Source organism: Dendrobates tinctorius, unplaced genomic scaffold, assembly GCF_039654945.1.
Source record: "Dendrobates tinctorius isolate UK_male_01 unplaced genomic scaffold, ASM3965494v1 ptg000165l, whole genome shotgun sequence".
In the NCBI taxonomy this organism is placed as follows: domain Eukaryota; kingdom Metazoa; phylum Chordata; class Amphibia; order Anura; family Dendrobatidae; genus Dendrobates; species Dendrobates tinctorius.
The window spans coordinates 19,363,092-19,384,596 of record NW_027361832.1 but is presented as its reverse complement, the minus strand read 5'-3'; the positions used below and the strand labels follow the sequence as shown (position 1 = coordinate 19,384,596).

At 41.9% G+C, this 21,505-nt stretch overlaps 1 long non-coding RNA gene across 1 annotated transcript in view; it reads right to left on the bottom strand.

Annotated features, from left to right (window-relative positions):
- The window catches only part of LOC141053181 (uncharacterized), a 175,475-nt gene that overhangs the window by 24,448 nt on the left and 129,522 nt on the right, over positions 1 to 21,505 (bottom strand). The gene's annotated exons all lie outside the window — the stretch shown is intronic.

Sequence of the window (21,505 nt, the reverse complement as noted above, 5' to 3'; positions counted from 1 at the left end):
AACACAAAACAGATCATCATACATCACTGTACACATACAACATATGCCTACATCAAAGATAAATCTTTTTCTTTTGTTTTAGTCTGCTGCACATTCTGACCAACGCCATGAAGGTCCTCTCAGCTGCTCCCAGAGTCGGCGTCATCCTCGCTGCAGTGGTCAGCCAGCAGTGAGTTTTTTTTTAATCTTTTTTCTCTTGGTAGTTTTGGGTTTCAGTGTACTAATTATGTATTTATTTTTTTTCTTTTCACAGTCTTCACAGCGTGCTCCCGACTCAGATGTCGAGGACAGCGGCCTTGATGTGGACCGCCTCATCGAGGAGGTCCGCGAGCGGGAGCCGCTGTGGAATATGGCTGAACGCAGGCATGCTGATACACATGTGACCCGTCGGCTCTGGGAGGAAGTATGCCAAAATCTTTTGCCGAGGTGGGAGTACCTTCAGCCAAGGCAGCAGACTCAAGAATGTAAGTATTCACTTTTCAGTAATGTTTTAGAGCTGAATGGAATGTATTGTAAATTAACCCTTTTTTTAACCCCTTCACCCCCAAGGGTGGTTTGCACGTTCATGACCAGGCCAATTTTTACAATTCTGACCACTGTCCCTTTATGAGGTCATAGCTCTGGAACGCTTCCATGGATCCCGGTGATTCTGACATTGTTTTCTCGTGAAATATTGTACTTCATGATAGTGGTAAAATTTAATTCAAATAACTTGCATTTATTTGTGAAAAAAATGGAAATTTGGCGAAAATTTTGAAAATTTCGCAATTTTCCAACTTTGAATTTTTATGCCCTTAAATCACAGAGATACGGCACACAAAAAACTTGATAACTAACATTTCCCACATGTTTACTTTACATCAGCACAATTTTGGAACCAAAATTTTTTTTGTTAGGAAGTTATAAGGGTTAAAAATTGACCAGCGATTTCTCATTTTTGCAACACCGTTTTATTTTTACGGACCACATCACATTTGAAGCCATTTTGAGGGGTCTATATGATAGAAAATACCCAAAAGTGACACCATTCTAAAAACTGCACCCGTCAAGGTGCTCAAAACCACATTCAAGAAGTTTATTAACCCTTTAGGTGCATCACAGGAATTTTTTTGAATATTTAAAAAAAAATGAACATCTAACTTTTTTTCACAAAAAAATACTTCAGGTTCAATTTTTTTTATTTTACCAAGGGTAACAGGAGAAATTGGACTGCAAAAGTTATTGTGCAATTTGTCCTGAGTACGCTGATACCTGATATGTGGGGGGGAACGACTGTTTCGGCGCATGGCAGAGCTCAGAATGGAAGGAGCGCCGTTTGACTTTTTCAATGCAAAATTGGCTGGAATTCAGATCGGACGCCATGTCACGTTTGGAGAGCCCCTGATGTACCTAAACAGTGGAAACCCCCTACAAGTGACCCCATTTTGGAAACTAGACCCCCCAAGGAACTTCTCTATATATGTGGTGAGAACTTTGAACCAACAAGGGCTTCACAAAAGTTTATAACGTACAGCGGTACAATTAAAAAATCATATTTTTTCCATAAAAATGATCTTTTCACCCCAATTTTTATTTTCCCAAGGGTAACAGGACCTTAAAAGTTATTGTGCAATTTGTCCTGAGTACGCTGATACCCCATATGTGGGGGTAAACCACTATTTTGGCACATGGCAGAGCTCGGAAGGGAAGCAGCGCCATTAGACGTTTTTGGCTGGAATTGAGATCGGGCACCATGTCGCGATTGGAAAACCCCTGATGTACCAAAACAGTGGAAACCCCCCACAAATGACACCATTTTGGAAACTAGACCCCCTAAGGAACTTATCTAGATATGTGGTGAGAACTTTGAAACCTCAAGGGCTTCACAGAAGTTTATAACGTACAGCGGTACAATTAAAAAATCATATTTTTTCCACAAAAATGATCTTTTCACCCCCAATTTTTATTTTTCCAAGGGTAACAGGACCCTAAAAGTTATTGTGCAATTTTTCCTGAGTACGCTGATACCCCACATGTGGGGGTAAACCACTATTTGCGCGCATGGCAGAGCTCGGAAGAGAAGCAGCGCCATTTGACGTTTTTTGGCTGGAATTGAGATCGGACACCATGTCGCGATTGGAAAACCCCTGATGTACCAAAACAGTGGAAACCCCCACAAATGACACCATTTTGTAAACTAGACCCCCCAAGGAGCTTATCTAGATGTGTGGTGAGTACTTTGAACCCCCAAACTTCACAGAAGTTTATAATGCCAGGGCATGAAAATAAAAAAATCGTATTTTTTCCACAAACATGATCAATTAGTCCCCAATTTTTTTATTTATCCAAGGGTAACAGGAGAAATTGAACCCCAAAAGTTGTTGTCCAATTTGTCCTGAGTACGCTGACATCCCATATGTGGGAGAAAACTACTGTATGGACACACGTCGGGGCTCAGAAAGGAAGTAGTGACGTTTTGGAATGCAGACTTTGATGGAATGGTCTGCGGGTGTCATGTTGCCTTTGGAGAGCCCCTAATGTACCTAAACAGTGGAAACCCCCACAAATGACCCCATTTTGGAAACTAGACCCCCTAAGGAACTTATCTGGATGTGTGGTGAGCACTTTCAACCCCCAAGGGCTTCACAGAAGTTTATAATGTCCGGGCATGAAAATAAAAAAATCGTATTTTTTCCACACAAACATGATCAATTAGTCCCCAATTTTCTTATTTTCCCAGGGTAACAGGAGAAATTGAACCCCAAAAGTTGTTGTCCAATTTGTCCTGAGTAAGCTGACGCCCCATATGTGGGAGAAAACTACTGTATGGACACACGTCGGGGCTCGGAAGGGAAGTAGTGACGTTTTGGAATGCAGACTTTGATGGAATGGTCTGCGGGTGTCATGTGCGTTTGGAGAGCCCCTGATGTACCTAAACTATTGAAACTCACCACAAGTGACCCCATTTTGGACACTAGACCCCCCACGGAACTTATCTAGATGTGTGGTGAGCACTTTGAACCCCCAAGTGCTTCACAGAAGTTTATAACGCTCGGACGTGAAAATAAAAAAATCATTTTTTTCCACAAAAATGATATTTTTGCCCCCAATTTTTTATTTTCCCAAAGGTACCAGGAGAAATTGGACCCCAAAAGTTGTCCAATTTGTCCTGAGTACACTGATACCTCATATGTGGGAGAAAACTACTGTATGGGCACACGTCAGGGCTCGGAAGGGAAGTAGTGACATTTTGGAATGCAGACTTTGATGGAATGGTCTGCGGGTGTCATGTTGCCTTTGGAGAGCCCGGGCGTGAAAATAAAAAAATCTTATTTTTTTCCACAAAAATGATATTTTTGCCCCCAATTTTTTATTTTCCTAAGGGCAACAGGAGAAATTGGACCCCAAATGTTGTTTTGAAATTTGTCCTGAGTAAGCTGATACCCCATATATGGGGTAAAACACTGTTTGGGCGCATGGCAGAGCTTGGAAGGGAAGGAGCACCATTTGACTTTTTCAACGCAGAATTGGCTGGAATTGAGATCAGATGCCATGTTGCGTTTGGAGAGCACTTGATGTGCCCAAACAGTGGAAACCCCCCAATTCTAACTCCAACCCTAACGCCAACACACCCCTAACCCTAGTCTCAGCCCTAACCCTAGCCCTAACCCTAGCCCTAGCCCTAACCCTAGCCCTAACCCTAGCCCTAGCCCTAGCCCTAACCCTAACCCTAGCCCTAACCCTAATGGGAAAATGGAAATAAATACATTTTTTTTAAATTTTATTATTTTTCCCTAACTAAGGGGGTGATAACGGGGGGTTTGATTTACTATTTATGGCAGTTTTTATGTTTGGCAGCTGTCGCACGCTAAAAGACGCTTTTTATTGTAAAAATAGTTTTTGCATCACCACATATTGAGAGCTATAATTTTTCCATATTTTGACCCACCGGGTCATGTGAGGTCTTATTTTTTGCGGGACGAGTTGACGTTTTTTATTGGTACCATTTTCGGGCACGTGACATTTTTTGATCGCTTTTTATTCCGATTTTTGGGACGCAGAATGAACAAAAACCAGCGTTTCATGAATTTCTTTTGGGGGTGTGCGTTTACACCGTTCTGCGTGCGGTAAAATTGATAAGGCGGTTTTATTCTTCGGGTCAGTATGGTTACAGAGATACCTCATTTAGGTCATTTTTTTATGTTTTGGTGGTTTTATGCAATGAAAACTATTTTATATAAAAATAAATTATTTTTGCATCGCTTTATTCTGCGAGCTATAACTTTTTTTATTTTTTCGCTGATGATGCTGTGTGGCAGCTTGTTTTTTGCGGGACAAGATGACGTTTTCAGCGGTACTATGGATATTTATATGCGTCTTTTTGATCGTGCGTTATTACACTTTTTGTTTGGCGGTATGATAATAAATCATTATTTTTTGCTTTGTTTTTTATTTTTATTTTTTAAGGGGTTCGCTAAAGGGGTTAACTAATGGGACAGTTCTATAGGGTGGGTCGTTACGGACGCGGCGATACCTAATATGTGTACTTTTATTGTTTTTTTTATTTCCAAAAAATGGATTTATTGGGGGAATTTTTTTTTTTTTTTTTTCTAATTTATTTGGCGATTTTTTAAAAATTATTTTAACACTTTTTTATTTTTTTTAACTTTATTACATAGTCCCAGGTGGGACTTCACTGTCCTGTGACAGATCGCTGATCTGTCACATCACAGATCACTGTGACAGATCAGTGATCTGTCACAGGCACTACTGCAGACTTCCTCATGCCTGCGCTTTGCAGGCACTGAGGAAGCCAGCTCCCTGCAGGCCCCCGAAGGCCCCCGTCGCCATCTTGGATTCGGGGGCCTGTAGGGAAAGAGACCCCCGCAGCAGCGCTGCACATTGCGCTGCTGTGGGGGGCTCAGGGAAGTACGGAGGGAGCCCCCTCCCTGCCGATGCTTCCCTTTAACCCCCGGTACACCACGATCATGTTTGATCGCGGTGTGCAAGGGGTTAACGTGTCAGGGGCGGTCCGTGACTGCCCCTGACACATTGTGCCGGGTGTCAGCTGTGATAATCAGCTGACACCCGGCCGTGATCAGCGGCGCTCATCACGTGGGCGCCGCTGATCGCGCTAGATGTACTATCCCGTCCATGGGCATAGGGGCCCGGGTCCCATGGACGGGATAGTACGTCTGATGTCAGAAAGGGGTTCATTTCATTCTTGTCTTCACAGGTGACAGGGTTAGGAAGCGGTGGCGGTCACTCAGGGATCGCTTCAAGAGGGAGTTTAACCAGGAGATGCGGGCACCGAGTGGCTCAGCAGGACGGAGAAGGACTCGGTATAAATACAGCCGTGCCCTGTCCTTCCTTAGGTAAACAATGCTGAGTAGAACGTAAGTATTCAACAGCCCATTCAATAAATCGCCATGTTTACCTGTTTAACTTTTTTGGTTTCAGTCAGGGCTTTTTCCTATCAATATATTAATTTTTGTTTTTCCTATTTCACAGCACCGTCTGTAGCCATCGGGCACCTGCATCTACCTTGGACCCCTCTGGAGCGATCTCTCAGGAGTCCGCCACCGAGGGCCATGTCGGTAGACCCCACCCCTCTGACCCCTCGTCTGACCCTTCCGATATGTCTGCTTCATCCACTTCCGCCAGCACTGGAGCATCATTGCAGCCTTCGTTACTTGAAGCTGCTGGTCAAGACTTAGCATTCCCTTTACCACACCCCTCTGATCCTGCCACCTCGAGACCACCATTAGGTTCGGTGCGGCAGCGACAGAGGGGTCCGGAAAGCAGCTATGCTCCTGAGTTCTTGCATCTGAATGCATCCTTCCAAAGCTCTTTCAAAATTTTGGGAGAGCAAGTGACTGCTGGGTTCAACATGTTGCAAACACGCATCAGTGAACACAGCAGTCGCTTGGATAGGCTGCATTCAGATGCAAGTCAATCTCCAAACAACCTTTTTTTTCAATCCATGCTCAGGAGCATGGAAAAGCTAACTCTTGACCAGCAGATGCGGGTAATGCAAGCCAGCCATGCTGCTCTAGTGCAGGTCATGTCCGAAGCCCCTCCAACACCCACACATCCCCACACAGCCACTACAACTTTCCCACCCCAGGCACAATTCCCACCCCAGGCACAATTCCTACCCCAGGCCCAATACCAAACACAGTCCCAATACCCTACCCAGTCCCAATTCCCATCCCGGCCCCAAATCCCAGTGTCTTCCCCAATGTTTTCTTCCTTGTCCAGCTTTCATTCCCCATTTAGTATTCCACCTACCCCAACACCACCCCCTCTGCTCAGCCTCCTGTTTTTTCCCCCCCTTCCACTACACCCCAACCCAGTAGGCTTTCCCCACCTATCGGCGTGGTCCAACCTGCCAGCCCCTCCGCTAGTATCTCCACCCGACACTTTACTGACCTATGAAAGTTGTTTTCATTGTTTATAAAAGATTGTTATATTAAAAATATTTTTCAAAAAAATTTAAAAACATAAAAAAAAAAGTTGTAACACTAAAAGTTTTATTTGAAAAAAATGACAAGATTTTGAATAAAAATTTCAAAAAAAATGTAAATAAAATTTATTTTGGTTTAAACTCTACTATTTGTTTCAGTGCCTTCATTTAGGTAAGCTGGTATGGTAACAAACAAAAGGTAAAAACAAATTACACACCACACGTTAAAAGGTATAACAAATTTGGTTTATTAGCAAAAGTATCAAACTTTTGGAAACTAATCAATAAAACTTGGTGTCAATAAAAACACTTTGTACAGAAACATAAATCACCGAGACATGAAATAAAGATCTCACACTATGTTGTCTTGCCAAGGAACCCTGCCTATAGGTGACACAAAATACTCTGCAAAGTGGTCCCTCATTCTGGAAACAGAACCTGCGGAACGAACAGAGCTGCTTTGGTAATCCCACAAGGTTGTTTCTGAGCCTTCATCATCCACGGAAACAGGCTCCTTGGAAAGTACATAGTTATGCAGCACCACACAGGCCTTGACAACCTCATCCACTGTTTGTGTGTGCAGTCTTATGGCAGTTAGCAGAACTCGCCACTTTGCGGTTAAAATTCCAAAAGCACACTCCACCACTCGTCTTGCTCGAGTTAAGCGGTTATTGAAGACTCTTTTGGTTCTGGTCAAGTCTCTGCTTGCATATGGTTTTAATAAGTGTGGTGACAACTGGAATGCCTCATCACCAACACAGACATATGGCATAGATGGTCCAGTTGTTCCCGGGAGTGGTCTGGCTGGTGGAAAATCATACGTATCTCCATACAAACAATGGCCCATCGGAGAAGTTTTGAAGACTTGCGAGTCATTGGACCGGCCATAGGCTCCAATATCCACAGCCAGGAATTTACAGTTGGCATCTGCTATGGCCATGAGTACTATAGAAAAGTACTTCTTGTAGTTAAAGTACTCTGAGCCAGATCCTGCCGGTTTAGCAATACGGATGTGTTTGCCATCTACGGCACCCAAGCAATTTGGGAAATGGCACAGTTTCTCAAAAAGTTCTGCACTTGTCAGCCAGATGTCCTTTGTCGGTTGTGGAATGTACTCCTGATGCAAGGTATCCCATATAGCCAGACAGGTCTCTTTCACAATTACGGAAATTGTAGATATTCCAAGGCGGAACTGGTAATGTAGTGAAGTTAGGGATTCTCCTGTAGCCAGGAAGCTGTGAAAAACAAATAAAAATGTTAGTAAAAATTGCAAAGACCAACATTACATTTTTAAGCAATTTACACAAATATTACATTTTTTTTTTTTTTTTTTTTTAAAGTTTCAATAAATGGCACTGCGGAAATTTTTGTTCTGTTGGGATCCACATTAAAAACAGCATTTTTACATCTGTGCATTCCTATTATGGAGCATGTGTAAAACACTGGAATGGCCACAAACAATAAAAATATTAACATGCTGCAGAAAATGCAACGCAATTGTTCACTGCTGATGTGGTTTTCTATAGGTTAAAACATGTTTACATGACATTAAATATGAGCAATAATAAAAAAAAAAAAAATAAGGCTTACCGCAGTGTCACCATCAGCCGCTCCGCCGGTGCGATGGAAAACCTCATGCGTGTGTCCTGCCTTCGGATGACATCCCCAACTTGTTCCAGCAACAAATCAAAGTGCTCCTGCCTCATCCGAACATAATTAAAAAATTTGTCCGGGTTCTGCCGCAACTCCATGTAGAGAGTTGAATGGACGCCCCGGGTCATCCGCAGTTCATTTATAGGATGCATCCATAGTCGTCGCCGCAGAAGAATCCTCCGTCTTGCTGCTACCTCCTTCTCCCGAACAATAATATCCAGCCGATTGGTCTCAAAAATCACATCAGTAACCACGTTCGCAATCCTCACAAGCACTCCTTCCATCTCTGCCACTTTCTCTAAACCCTGTCAAAGATGGGGTGTAAAAACAGTCAATATATAGTTTTCCCTATTTTCCAGTAGTCAATCACATTTGGGAGACTCCCATTTTTAGGCATGGAAAACGGATCCGTCATAAAAACGGATGAAACGGATGGTAAAACGGATGCAACGGATACAGTATTGCGACGGACCGTCTAGCGGATTTGCGACGGATCCGTCGAAATACTGTATGCGTTGCATCCGTTTTTCACTATTTTTGACGCATCCGTCGATACGTCGCGCCGACGCATTGTGACGGCCGCCAGAAAACGCTAGTGTGAAAGTAGCCTCAGACATATTTTCAGTTGTTTCACACTTTTTTGTTAATTATATAATTCCACATGTGTTAATTCATAGTTTTTATGCCTTCAGAGTGAATCTACAATTTTCATAGTCATGAAAATAAAGAAAACTCTTTGAATGAGAAGGTGTGTCCAAATTTTTTGGTCTGTACTGTATTTATTTACAACATACAACCTGAATAATTCTATATATGTTACATCTTTGAGCTGAAGGTATAATTTACAATAGAAAATAGGAAATATAGCATATTCAGTATGCCTCATATAGATATTGTGAATCAAGATATGATCTTAAAAGATGACCTCTCTGGGTAAGAAGAAACACATATGTAGGGTACCAGGAATGAGAGTAAGGTGACTGTTATGTAACCTGCAATGGGCACCGACCAGATGCGGGGACCGTCCCCCAGAAGATGCGTCATGCGAGCTGTGACATGGCGCTAGGGGAGAGGTGTGTGAGGGTTGCAAAAGCTGGACTGAAGCCCACACATGGGCAGTGGCAAAGGGGTGTGCGAAAGTGTGTGTCCTGGTTGCTATAGTTGCGGGGGAAGCCAGCAACAGTCGGAAAATGTGAACTGTATGATTTAAAGGTTGGGAAAGCCCGGTAAGAGAATGTGGGCTTGTATATTGAAAGGTGCTAATAATGTAATGTCTCCTAAAAAGAGATGATGTGGGGATAAAGATACAGAAATAAAAGTGTAAGGTGTTGAGTTGGACTAAAGATATAGAATAAAGAAATTATTGTTATTATTATTTATTTATAAAGCACCATTGGTTCTATGGTGCTGTACATGAGAAGGGGTTACATACAAGCTACAGATATCACTTACAGTAAACAAACTAACAATCACAGACTGATACAGAGGGGAGAGAGGACCCTGCCCTTGCGGGCTTACATTCTACAGGATGGTGGGGAAGGAGACAGTAGGTTGGGGGCTTGCAGCAGCTCCAGTGATGGTGAGGTGGTAGCTCCGATAGTGGTGAGGAGGCAGCGGGGATCATTGCAGGCTGTTAGCTTTCCTGAAGAGGTGGGTTTTCAGGTTCTGTCTAAAAAGGATCCGAGTGTGGTTGATAGCCGGACAGGGAATTCCAGAGGATGGGGGCTATTTGGGAGAAGTCCTGGAGGCGGTTGGGTGAGGAGCGAATAAGTGTGAAGGAGAGAAGGAGGTCTTGGGAGGATCAGAGATTACGTGAGGGAAGATATCGGGAGATTAGTTCAGAGATATATGGAGGAGACAAGTTATAGATGGCCTTGTAGGTCAGTATTAGTAATTTGAATTGGATACGCTGAGGGAGTGGGAGTCAGTGAAGAGATTTGCAGAGGAGAGAAGTGGAGGAGTAGCGAGGAGAGAGATGAATAAGTCGGGAAGCAGAGTTAAGGATGGACTGGAGAGGTGCAAGAGTGTTAGCAGAGAGGCCACAGAGGAGTCGAGGCGGGAGATGATGAGGGCATGCACAAGCATTTTAGTAGAGTGAGGGTTGAGGAAGAATAATAGAATAAATACAGCAGAATAAAGATATGGAATAAAGATATGGAATAAAGGTATAGGATTAAAAATGGAAAAATAAGATGTTAATGTTGGACAAAAAGGGGGGAAAAGAGGAAAGAAGAAAGAAAGGGAAAGATGCGGTGGGGAAAGGTGGAAAACAAAGAGGGAAAAAGGAGTGTGTAAGGGAGTGAGGGAGAGTTGAGTGGTGAGAGCGAGAAGGAGGGCCTCAGGAGGAAAGTGGGGTAATTGGGAGGTACTTACCAAGGAGGGCCTTGGGGAGGTAGGAGAAGAAGGGTCTTGTGGGGTTAAGGAGGCGGTTGTAATCAGAGTGTCTCTGGAGGGTAAAGGACAAGATTAAATTAAGTTAGAGTTTTATTAACCAGTCAATGTCCTGGCTGAGACTCCTTTGGAGAGAGAGTCTAAGGTGTATGGATTCAGAAGCCTGCTCTTTTTTTTAAGTAATTGGATATAATTTTTTGTTGTGTGGTTTCCCCAACATAAAGGAAGCTGCAGGGACATTTGATTGCATATATGTAAGGGGTGTACCAAGGCTAAAGGGCATGTCACACTAAGAGATATCGCTAGCAATATCGCTATAACTAGTGACGTTATAGCGATATTGCTAGCGATATCTCTGTGTCTGATACCTACGACCGGCTCCCCCGCTGGTTATCGCTGATCGCGCGAGAACGTTCAGGACTGTTTCTCGTCATCAGCTTCCTGCGGCGCTTCCTGCTGTGAGGACGAGCGACGCGTGGAGCCGGGCGGGAGGACGCAGGATCGCCTTGTCTGACAGGTAAGTAGCGACCCCCGACCCCTGATATGTCGCTTTTGAGATCTGCCTGTGTGGCAGCTCACTAGCGACCACTTAGCGATGTACCAGCGATCCTGACGCGTCATATCGCTGGTACATCGCTAAGTGTGACAGTACCTTAAGTGTTGCCCCACTCCCCTTGCCTGTGTTTATTTTATAATTTGGAATGTAATGTATGCTTGGTAATGCCTTTGCTGTGTAGTGTAATGTATAAGTATATATGTTGTAGGGAATGTGCAGTACTTAATTTAGCCCACTAGAGGGGGCACAATAGGATTCTTAGTTAGTTAGGAGGGGCCAACTGGATAGTGAGCTTCCTGGCTTTTAGTCAGTAGGTTCTGAGAGCCCGGAGAGGGCAGTTGGCAGCATAACATTTAGCAAGGAGCCCAGTTGTCCAGGGCCTTTGGGCCAAAGGTCACAGCAGTAAAGAAATGCAGGGCAGCTCCAATATGTGGCAGCTAACTACATCGGCAGATGCCCTTATGTATGGGGCTACATGACAGGGGAACGCCTGACAATAGTTAGGCTGACTAGAAGGAACACTGCGGTACCGTACAAATCGGTACGACCCTGGGACATTCCGGAAGAAGTAAGGATGTACTCTGTGATGAACCTTATGTTGTTTCTGTGACTGAGCTGTACTTTCAGAGAATGGAACCAAGTAAAATTGTTTATTTTAAATTGGAACTGGACTCTGTCTCTCTTTGTATGAAACTGTCATAAAGAAATCCTCAGCAGATCAGAGAGGACCCTGATGGATCAGAAAGTGGAAAGAAAAGTATGCTACAAAGGGGATATAGTTTGTATATGGCGGGAGACCAGGGCGTGATTGAGCAACCATTATCAGCCACAACTACGGCCCTGGTCCTCCTCACACTTATGACAAATTTGGAGGTGCATGTGAAGAATCTCCTTATGAGGTATGTTTTTCCTATTCTGCGGTGTGTTACTTTACTCAACTTGATAATATTGGACCAATTGAGGGTAGGAAAAGTGCCCTTTTTGAATGTGTTGAGGAAACGTTGAACAGGAAATTTTAGTGTACTTCCTTAATCTGCTCTGATGAATTTGTTTTTGACATTCTTGGGTCTTCTTGTGCACATCAGGTAGGTAGAGTACTCTTGTCTGACACAATGAGGGAGATTCTTTGATCCTGGGATGTGTAGAGAATGTTTTTAGTCAATCTAAGGTGGAAGCTAGAGTAGTGTAATGAGCTATTGCAGTCAGAGGGTTTGGAGTATAGGTCAGTGGAAAGGATCCCATTCCTGTCTTTTAGTGCGAGTGAGTCTAGGAAGGCTATTTGTCTGGTGCTGTGTTTGAGCGTAAATTTAAGTTCTCTCCTAATGGAGTTCAAGGTCAAAAAGAAAGCCTCAAGTGAGTTGAGTGTGCCATTCCAAATGTAAAAGATATCATCTATTTACTTTTGGTATAAAATGTGATTCATGCAGGCCTTTGCGTATGCCGACGCTACGATAGAGCCCATTAAAGTCTCACAGACTTGGACATTGAAATCGTCATCAAAAAGAAAGAAGTTCACCTGTAGTACAATGTTGAGGAGGTCTTGGAAAAACTGGGCTGAATTACTGTCAAATTTGGAACTGTTTAGCAGACTGGATTCGGCCTCTAGTATTTTTTATCATGGGTGATCAAGGTGTAGAGGCTATTTACTCCATAGTCACTAAGAGGCTGTCTGGAGGTGTTGTGATTGGGTTGCTTATGACTTGGAGGAAGTGGCCTGTGTCCAGTAGGAATGACCGTGTGTTCTTGGTGAAGAGGGTAAGGATTTTCTCCAGGAAGAAGAATAAGGGAGAAGAAATGGATTCTGTAGAGGCTACTATAGGGCAACATTATGGGTTGGTGAGAGATTTCTGTAATTTGGGTAAAATATAAAACACTGGAGTAACAGGATGTGAGTTGGTACAGAAGGTAGCTGCTTTGTCATCAATGGTGTTGCTATGTTGGTAGGTGAATAGTGTTTGCAGGATTCTATCCCTGATGGTGGTTGTCAAGTCTCTTGGGATCTTCCTATAGGTAGTGGTATCGAACTAACGGTCTGTTTACCTCCCTTAAGTATTGCGAGTGGTCCATGACCACGATGTCACTCTCTTTGTCAGCTAGTTTAATCACAGTATTTTTGTTGATTTTGAGCGATTGTAAGGCTGGTTTTACAACTGTTTTTAGATTTTGGTGTGAGTGATAGAGGCCAAGTGGCTGCCAGTGTAGGTTTTGTTTGATATCCCTGTCTATGAGGTTGATCAAAGTTTTGGTTGCATTATTGGTGTGGGGTGGACTAAACACACTGGGGTTACGTAGACCTAATGAGGAAATGGACAGTTCTGGAGGCACCCACTGTGGGAGGTGCTCTATTGGAGGAGGTCTCGTACATTAAACCAAAATGAGTATGTAGTTAAATCTTCCTTTAGAAATGCTGGAGGTCCCGTTCCAACTGGAATGAGTCATAGTTTGGAGATGGACAGAATGAGAGCGGCTTTTATAGAAGGGGTCATCTCAGCAGAGGAAAGGGTACAGTTGGAGATATTGACCACCAGGTTGGACTGCTTAGTAAGAGATCAGTCAGCAATAGCAATTGTGCTCATTGGCTGCTTAGCAATGCTCCACACCCTCATAGACAATGTAAGAGGATGGAGGTATTACTCGACCCATAACCCATTTACATTAACTTTTAACATCTTCAAGATTGAAATCTATGTGCCCCAAAATGTGGATGTTATGGCTCACCTGGTGAGGTGGATTCGCTAATTCATAGGTCAGGTTTAACAGTATGGACTGGAGGCTTTGATCTAGTGGAATTAGACCAGCCAACAGCACATAAAACAGAAGAATTGGATATACTGATGGAACACTGAACATTGTAAAACAGCAGAGATGGATATGAATTATGGCACCTTAATGCAATAGAATTGAATATACAGATTAGCACTGTGATACAGCAGAGCAGATTGTGTGGACTGCACGTAAAATCAAAACATATCTAAACAAACATTCAATATCTAAATAAATCTAAATAAATAAATCTAAACAAGCTCTGTGATACAGCACAGTCAAGTGTGTGGACAATACCTCGAAAAAAGCAAAGCTGAGAAGTCAAACTAATATCTTGATATAGCAGAGCCAAACATGCAGAGAACACCGTGTAACAGTAATGTTGGATTGGCTTACAGAAGTCTTGATGTAGCAGAGCAGAGTGTAGGGGCATCACCTTGAAACAGTAATTCCAGACAGGCAAACAGGCACCTTAGATATCAGAGCCCAACGGTAGCAGAGTTGGATTAGTTTGGAGAGTCAGCAGGATGTAGACCTAAATACTCATGTGGTGTGCAGCTGCTTGAGCCAGCCTTTAAAGGTCTAGAAAAGTGACTGTGCATCATGGTAAACCTATGCATTTTACCAAAAAAAGAGAAAAAAATATTCAGCCTACCGTACATCAGTGTCCATATAGTCCATAAGCGGTCTGATGCCAGGAGATGTCCAGTGCAGTTCAACTGGTGCTATAAATCCAATCCAAAGGAAAAAAGAGGGGCTCTCCAGCACCAAAATTAGTGAAACAAGATAAAACTCACATTTATTAGGAAGGTTTTAAAATCATATTAATAAGCCACCATGACAGGCAAGGCTACCTTACGTGTTTCAGACAGATATTACATGTCCTTAGTCATAGGTATAGCTTATCAAATCTAGGAAGCTTAAATAAATGAATACATTAGGAGATTTTACAGCAGAGATATCTGGCCAGAGGAAAAGGACTCGTGTAGGACAAGTGAGTAATATTTGCAAAAATTTCTTGTATATTTTGAGTGTTGAATATGTGTAATTTTAGACTACCTACTCTAAGTTTACATTGTTTAAAGATTAGACAATTTTATTTAATGTGACCCTGTGTACATCGTTTTTGACAGAGGTAAACTTAGTAAATACATATTGGAGTGTTTAAGTATAATTACTCCCTATCATGGTACACCATATGAAAAAGTTTTGTAAACTTAACCTGCACTGTAGGAAAGTCTGAGATCTACTATCCCCTACATAAGAAGACTTAGCACATTTGTGAATTTTTACAGGACTTGTCAGCCTGATAAAATTACTCCAAGGATATCATGGGAACTTATTCAAGAAGTCAAAAGATATTGCTAAAGGACATTTAAAGAACTTAAGGCCTCTTTTACATCACAAATGGCCAGCCTACAGGAGACATGGAAAAGACTTGAAAACTTGCATTTATGAAAGTGGCTTCTTATGTAATTGATGCTTCTCTGTGATTTCATGATTTTGATGAACAAGAGATCAGAAGTCTACCTCGATTCACAAGAATCACAAAAGTTACAGTAGAAGATGCAAGGTCATTTTTATTGAGGTCTACAAACAATGAATTCCAATACAGGATTGGTAGATAACTTTTTTTTATGCCAAGGTTCTCCAAATTAAAAGTTTAAAACATTTCTGCATGCCCACTAAGAAAACCTGTCATGCCAATTTCCTCCCCTTAACCTCAACCAATACCCCTTATTGGAGGGAAATAGGTCTATAAATATGCAAGTGGTGCATGCAGATTACTGCTAATCATGGCGGTGGTATTGCTTCTTGGAGCATCATAACAAGTTAACTCTGGTAGAATTTGTTTCAAACGTTGTGAAGCAAGATGTACTGTCTTAAAGTGAACCTGATAGCTGATACATGCTGCCTAATACATGGAAGTATGTATCCGGCACTGGTTGTATGATATCTGCTAGGTATATTTGACTCTGAAAAGTTGTGGAATTTCGGAAAAAAATACACTTTAAAAGCTGCCAGATACTGAGTCGGGCTGGATACTCATCAGATAGGTGAGTCCCCAGCAACTTCTCACCACCCTATGCCTTGGATTGACAGCTGTCAACTTATATGCACACATAGGCAGAGATCTGTCCATGCATAGGCCCACTTGCCCAACTAGTGTCAAGCGCGGCTTGGTCCTCGGCGGCTTCTATCATATGTTTTTTTTCTGAGATGCCTCAGTATTTCAAAGTCAAACATACCTGGCTAAGATCATACAACCATGGATCAGGAAGCATGTCAAGCTGTCAAGTTTACTTTAATCTACACAGCGTCCATATGCCAGAAAGAACATATTTGGGGACTGGTTATTCTGACTCTTCCGCAGAATAGCACCACCTTCATGAAGTTTCGGGGGTAATTCGCATGCAGAACATGATTTATTTAAGCTCTTTTATAGGGCGATGTTTATAAAACCATTCTCCACCAGTGTAACGTATTGGTGGCAAGAGCCAGACTTTGTAGTGAATCTCTGCTTTTGCTAATCAAGTGGTAATGAGGGATGTTCTCCATGACATCTGCCCAGATAGGGCATATGACAAGGGTTGTCCTTATTGGGCACCATTCACAATCTTATTGGGACAAAATTAACCAGATGTGCAGGTGCTTCCGGCCATCACTTGTGGATTCCAGATCTTTCAGCGAGTACCTCAAGATTTGAATTTCACCGATCCAAAGGTGCTCTTAGCTTCCAATTCTTAGAAAAAGGGTGACAAGTAGAGGGTCGTTTGTGACAATGCAAAAATATTACATCACAAGCACTTTCTTTCTGTGCAAATGGCTCAAATTTTCTATCTACAGTACTGTATTCATCATAGGTTCCTTTTATCCAAACATTGTAATTTGAAAGTTCTCTGGAAAAATTAGTCAGTGGCTACCAAATATTTGCATTAATGTACTGAAGTCAAATCTTTACTATGTACTTTTTTTTCCTCTAAAATAGTATTTCAGAGAATTAGGTAAAATTTGAAGGCCAGGATAATATATGTCTAATCACCGATAGTTATAGGATAATTGACTTATTCTGCTGAATGATCAGAAATGTGTCGTGATCTTGGTTATATCGCTAACTTTTCTACTTCTAACTTCATTTCCTCATTAATACGGCATGTTGCAGTAAATATCAGTAAAGAGCTATGAAAACCTCCAACTAAGTAATCTCATTAAGCTGCCCACTATGTGCAATGCTTTTATTATGCTGGCCAAGTTCTTCCAGAATGTCTATATTGCATGATCCCTATGTAATTAGAAAGTCAGCAGTGCAGTCATGTGATAACATAACAATGATATCAGCATCTGCATATGCACAATAGCATTTGGACATTCAGGCATGAAATCTACATATTTGCCATCTTTAATTGGATATTCATTTCTTGTACCAAAAAAAAAACAAAACAGAATACATGAAATCCTAAAGGTTCGTCCACAAGGCAACTGCTGGTTTCTAAAGGAGAATACAAGTGTTTATATGGAGTTTGATGCACCATAAGACGATTTTTGCCAGATTTGTAAAGAACAGCTCTGTACAGTATGTGTGAAATTGGACACATAGAGATACAGAATAGATGAGGATCAATCTTGTGTAAACTAAGTTAGATCTACCAGGGTCTTCTGTGCCGTAATCTTGATAGTATCAAGCCATTGGGTTGCTGCTTTCCCTTTTCACCTTGTTACTTCCACTCTTCTGACCATGATGTCCTTCTCCAGTGATTGCTTTCATCATATGATGTGTCCAAAGTAGGCAACTTGTAGCTTGGTGATCTTTGCTTCGAGTGACATGTCAGGCTTAATTTGTTCCAAAATTCATTTATTTGTTCTTCTTGCCATGGTATTGATGACATTCTTGCCCAGCATCACATGTAGAAGGTGTCGATGATTCTTCTGTCTTGTTTCTTTATTGTTCAGGTTTAGTATTTATATGTTACATTAGAAAAGACCAAACTATGTATGAGCCATGTCTTCCTTGCCAGTGAAATGCTTATTGATTTGAAGACCTTGTCCAGTGACTTCATTCTTGATTTCCCCATAGCTATTCACCTATTGACTTCAGGTGTTGTTGATGCATCTTGAGCGATCAGTGATCCGAGTAGGTTGAAGTTATTTACAACTTCCAGTTCGTCGCAATCAATCTCAAATGTGCCCCAATCGTACCTGGCAGTATTCAATATCTTAGTTTTCTTTGTATTGAGTAGGTGTCTCATGTTCTAGCTTTCCAGAGCAGCCTAATTACCATCTAGATGGGACGGTGATTAAGCACTTAAATGGCTACATGTACATCTAAAGGTCATAGTATATTAAGTTATTTTGCAATTGAAGAGATGAACAGAGATGGGCAGACCCCTGGATGTTCGGGTCCGGAGGGTCCATCTGAACAACTAAAAGAAGTTTGGGAACCAGAACAGTAACGGGACCCAAACCAGAACCCCATAGATGTGAATGGGGGGCCCAAACATCCAGTGTTTGCCACGTTGTCATGTGCCTGACAGCTCAGCAAACACTACTTCTGATTTGCGGTAAAATCATTACCACGAATCAGCCACGGTTCCTACACTGTCAAATGACAGCGTGAACCTGCAGCTGAGATCAGAGGTAAAAAGTTTACCTCTACACCTGCTGCAGCTAGCAGCGAGAGCAGGTAGCGGCTGACGGAAGTATTAATCAGTCGGCGCCTGCCCTATAAATAAATGAATAATTTAAAAAAAATGGCGAGTATTCTCTTGTATTTTTGATAACCAGTCAGGCAAAGCTGCCAGCTAGGGACTGCAGCGTTATAACAAGGCTGGTTATCAAGAATAGAGAGGTCCCCAAACTGTTGTTTTTTTTTAATTATTTAAATAAATGGAGGCTGGGGGTTGGTATTCTCAGGCTGGTGAGGGGCCAAGGATATTGGCCCACCCCCAGACTAAAAATTGCAGCTTGCAGCGCCCAGAAAAGGCGCATCCATTAGATGCTCCAATTCTGGCACTTTGCCCTGCTTTTCCCACCAGCCCTGTGGCGTTGGCAAGTGGGGTTCATATTTGTGGAGTTGATGTTACTGTTGTTTTGTGCAGTGACATCAAGCCCACGGCTTAATAATGGAGAGGCATCTATAAGAAACCTATCCATTACTAATCCTATAGTTGTATGGTAAATAAACATGCAGCCAGAATAAAGTCCTTTATTTAAAATAAAAAAATGCATTTTTACTTTTTTATTTAAAAATAACAAACTTAGTTATACTCATCTAAGGCCCATTCTATTAAAGCCATTGTCCTGTAAAAAACATAAAATATTAAACCACAAAAATACTCACCTAATGCCCAATTCCACTGAAGTCAACGTCCCCTATAAAAAAATAATAAAGCCATGTTGTTTTCGCTCTATAATCTTCCACACGCTGTGTAATGTGTTTCCATTTAGTTACTTTTAAGAAAGGAAAGGTTGTGATAATAGAATCGTGCTAGACATCATCTTAAATGCCTGTATGAACTTTCATGTTAGTCTGACTTGAAGTTGAAAAATATCCTGTAGTAGATATATCCTGTATATATATATAGTGGGAAAATAAGTATTGATACACTGCTGATTTTGCAAGTTTTCCCACCTACAAAGAATGGAGAGGTCTGTCATTTTTATCGTAGGCAACTTCAACTGTGAGAGACAGAATCTAAAAATAAATACTAGAAAATCCAATTGTATGATTTTAACATAATTAATTTGCATTTTATTGCGTGAAATAAGTATTTGATACAATAGAAAAATAGAATTTAATATTTAGTACCGAAACCTTTGTTTGCAATTACAGAGGTCAGACGTTTCCTGTAGTTCCTGACCGAGTTTGCACACAGTGCAGGAAGGATTTAGGCCCATTCCTCCATACAGATCTTCTCCAGCTCTTTCACGCTTTGGGGCTGTCGCTGGGCAACATTTGAGTTTCAGCTCCCTCCAATAATTTTCTATTATGTTCAAGTCTGGAGACTAGTTAGTTCACTGCAGGACCTTGAAATGCTTCTTAGGGTGTGTGCACACGCTGCAGATTCTGCTGCGGATTGATCCGCGTGGATTTAGCAAAATCCACAGGTCAAAAGACCTGCGGTTTATCTGTGGATTAGCCTGCGGTTTTGCCCTGCGGTTTATCACCTCTACAATGGAGGCGATGGTAAACCGCAGCGGAATCCGCAGAAAGAATTGACATGTCAATTCTTTCTGCGGACTAGAAACCGCAGCAAATCCGCGCGGAACAATCCGCACCGTCTGCACTGTGGTTTTCATTTCCCATAGGATATTATGGTACTGTTCACTGCAGCAGAAACTGCTGCAGTTCCGCAGGACCAAAACCGCTGCGGATCTGCAGGGTGTGCACACACCCTTACAGAGCCACTTCTTAGTTTCTGTGGCTGTGTGTTTTTGGTGACTGTCATGCTGGAAGACAGGCAGGGATGGAGACTGCAAAAATGACTCCTCTGGGACAAGACCAACAAGATTAACATACAGTGTGGAATAACTTCAAAAATTTTTTTTTTTGAGGGTATATGGGGGAAGTCAGGAGGTTATATAACCGTTGATGGACTGCAGCACAGGCGCTGATTAACGTCATAGTTTTAGTTGACACAGGACAAAACTGGTGACAGGTTCCTTTTAAACTCTATGCACTTGCAGATTACCACTATACATTAGGTATAAAAAGTCTACGCACCCCTGATAAAATGTCACGTTTTTGTGATGTAAAAAATCATACCAAGAATCATTTCATAAATTTTTTACAATTTTAATAACACACATATTCTGCATCAATCCATTGAGAAAAAACTGAAATCATTAAAAATAAATGAAAAAAAAAATATAAATCTGGTAAATAAATAAGGTAAAAATAGCAAAACTAAAATAGTGTGGTTGCATAAGTGTGTACATCCTCTTATAATTGGGAATAAGATTATGTTCAGAATTAGCAAATCACAATTAAACTTATGTTACACAGCCACCATCATTTAAAGGGATTCTGATTAATCCTATATAAAGTTTAGCTGTTCTAGTAGGATTTTTCTGATATTTTGTTACTTGTATTTTACAGCAAAAGCCATGGTCTGTAAACCGCTTACAACACAGCAAAGGGATCTTATTATCAAATTTTATCAGTCAATTAGAAACTTGCCTTGGTCTAACTGAGGGGTATATGCTACACTACTGCAATTTGTGAACCCCATCATTATTGCTATCCAGAATGCCTTATTACTAGAGTTGAGCAAAACGGGTCGAAAAATGTCAAAAGTCGCCGACTTTTGGCAAAGTCGGGTTTCATGAAACGAAACCCAACCCTAGGATGAGGTCGGCCACGAGGTCGGCGACTTACGCGCCAAAGTCGCGTTTCAAAAGTTTGTTTTGCGCTCTTTTTCAGTCAATCAGGATCCACGGACACTGTGGGCAACGTGATGACATAGGCACGGGTCACCACCATCTTTCAGAAGGGCATGCAAGTGATTGACTTGCTTTGGTGGGCATCACAGGGGGTATAAAAGGGCGTGCACGCCGACCGCCATCTTACTTCTGCCGATCTTAGCATAGGGAGAGGTTGCTGCTGATTCTGTAGGGAGAGCGTTAGGCAGGGAAGAAGGAAAAAAAACTGCTTCTGCTGCTAGCGATTTTGCCTGTACAACACACCAGTCACTGTGTGC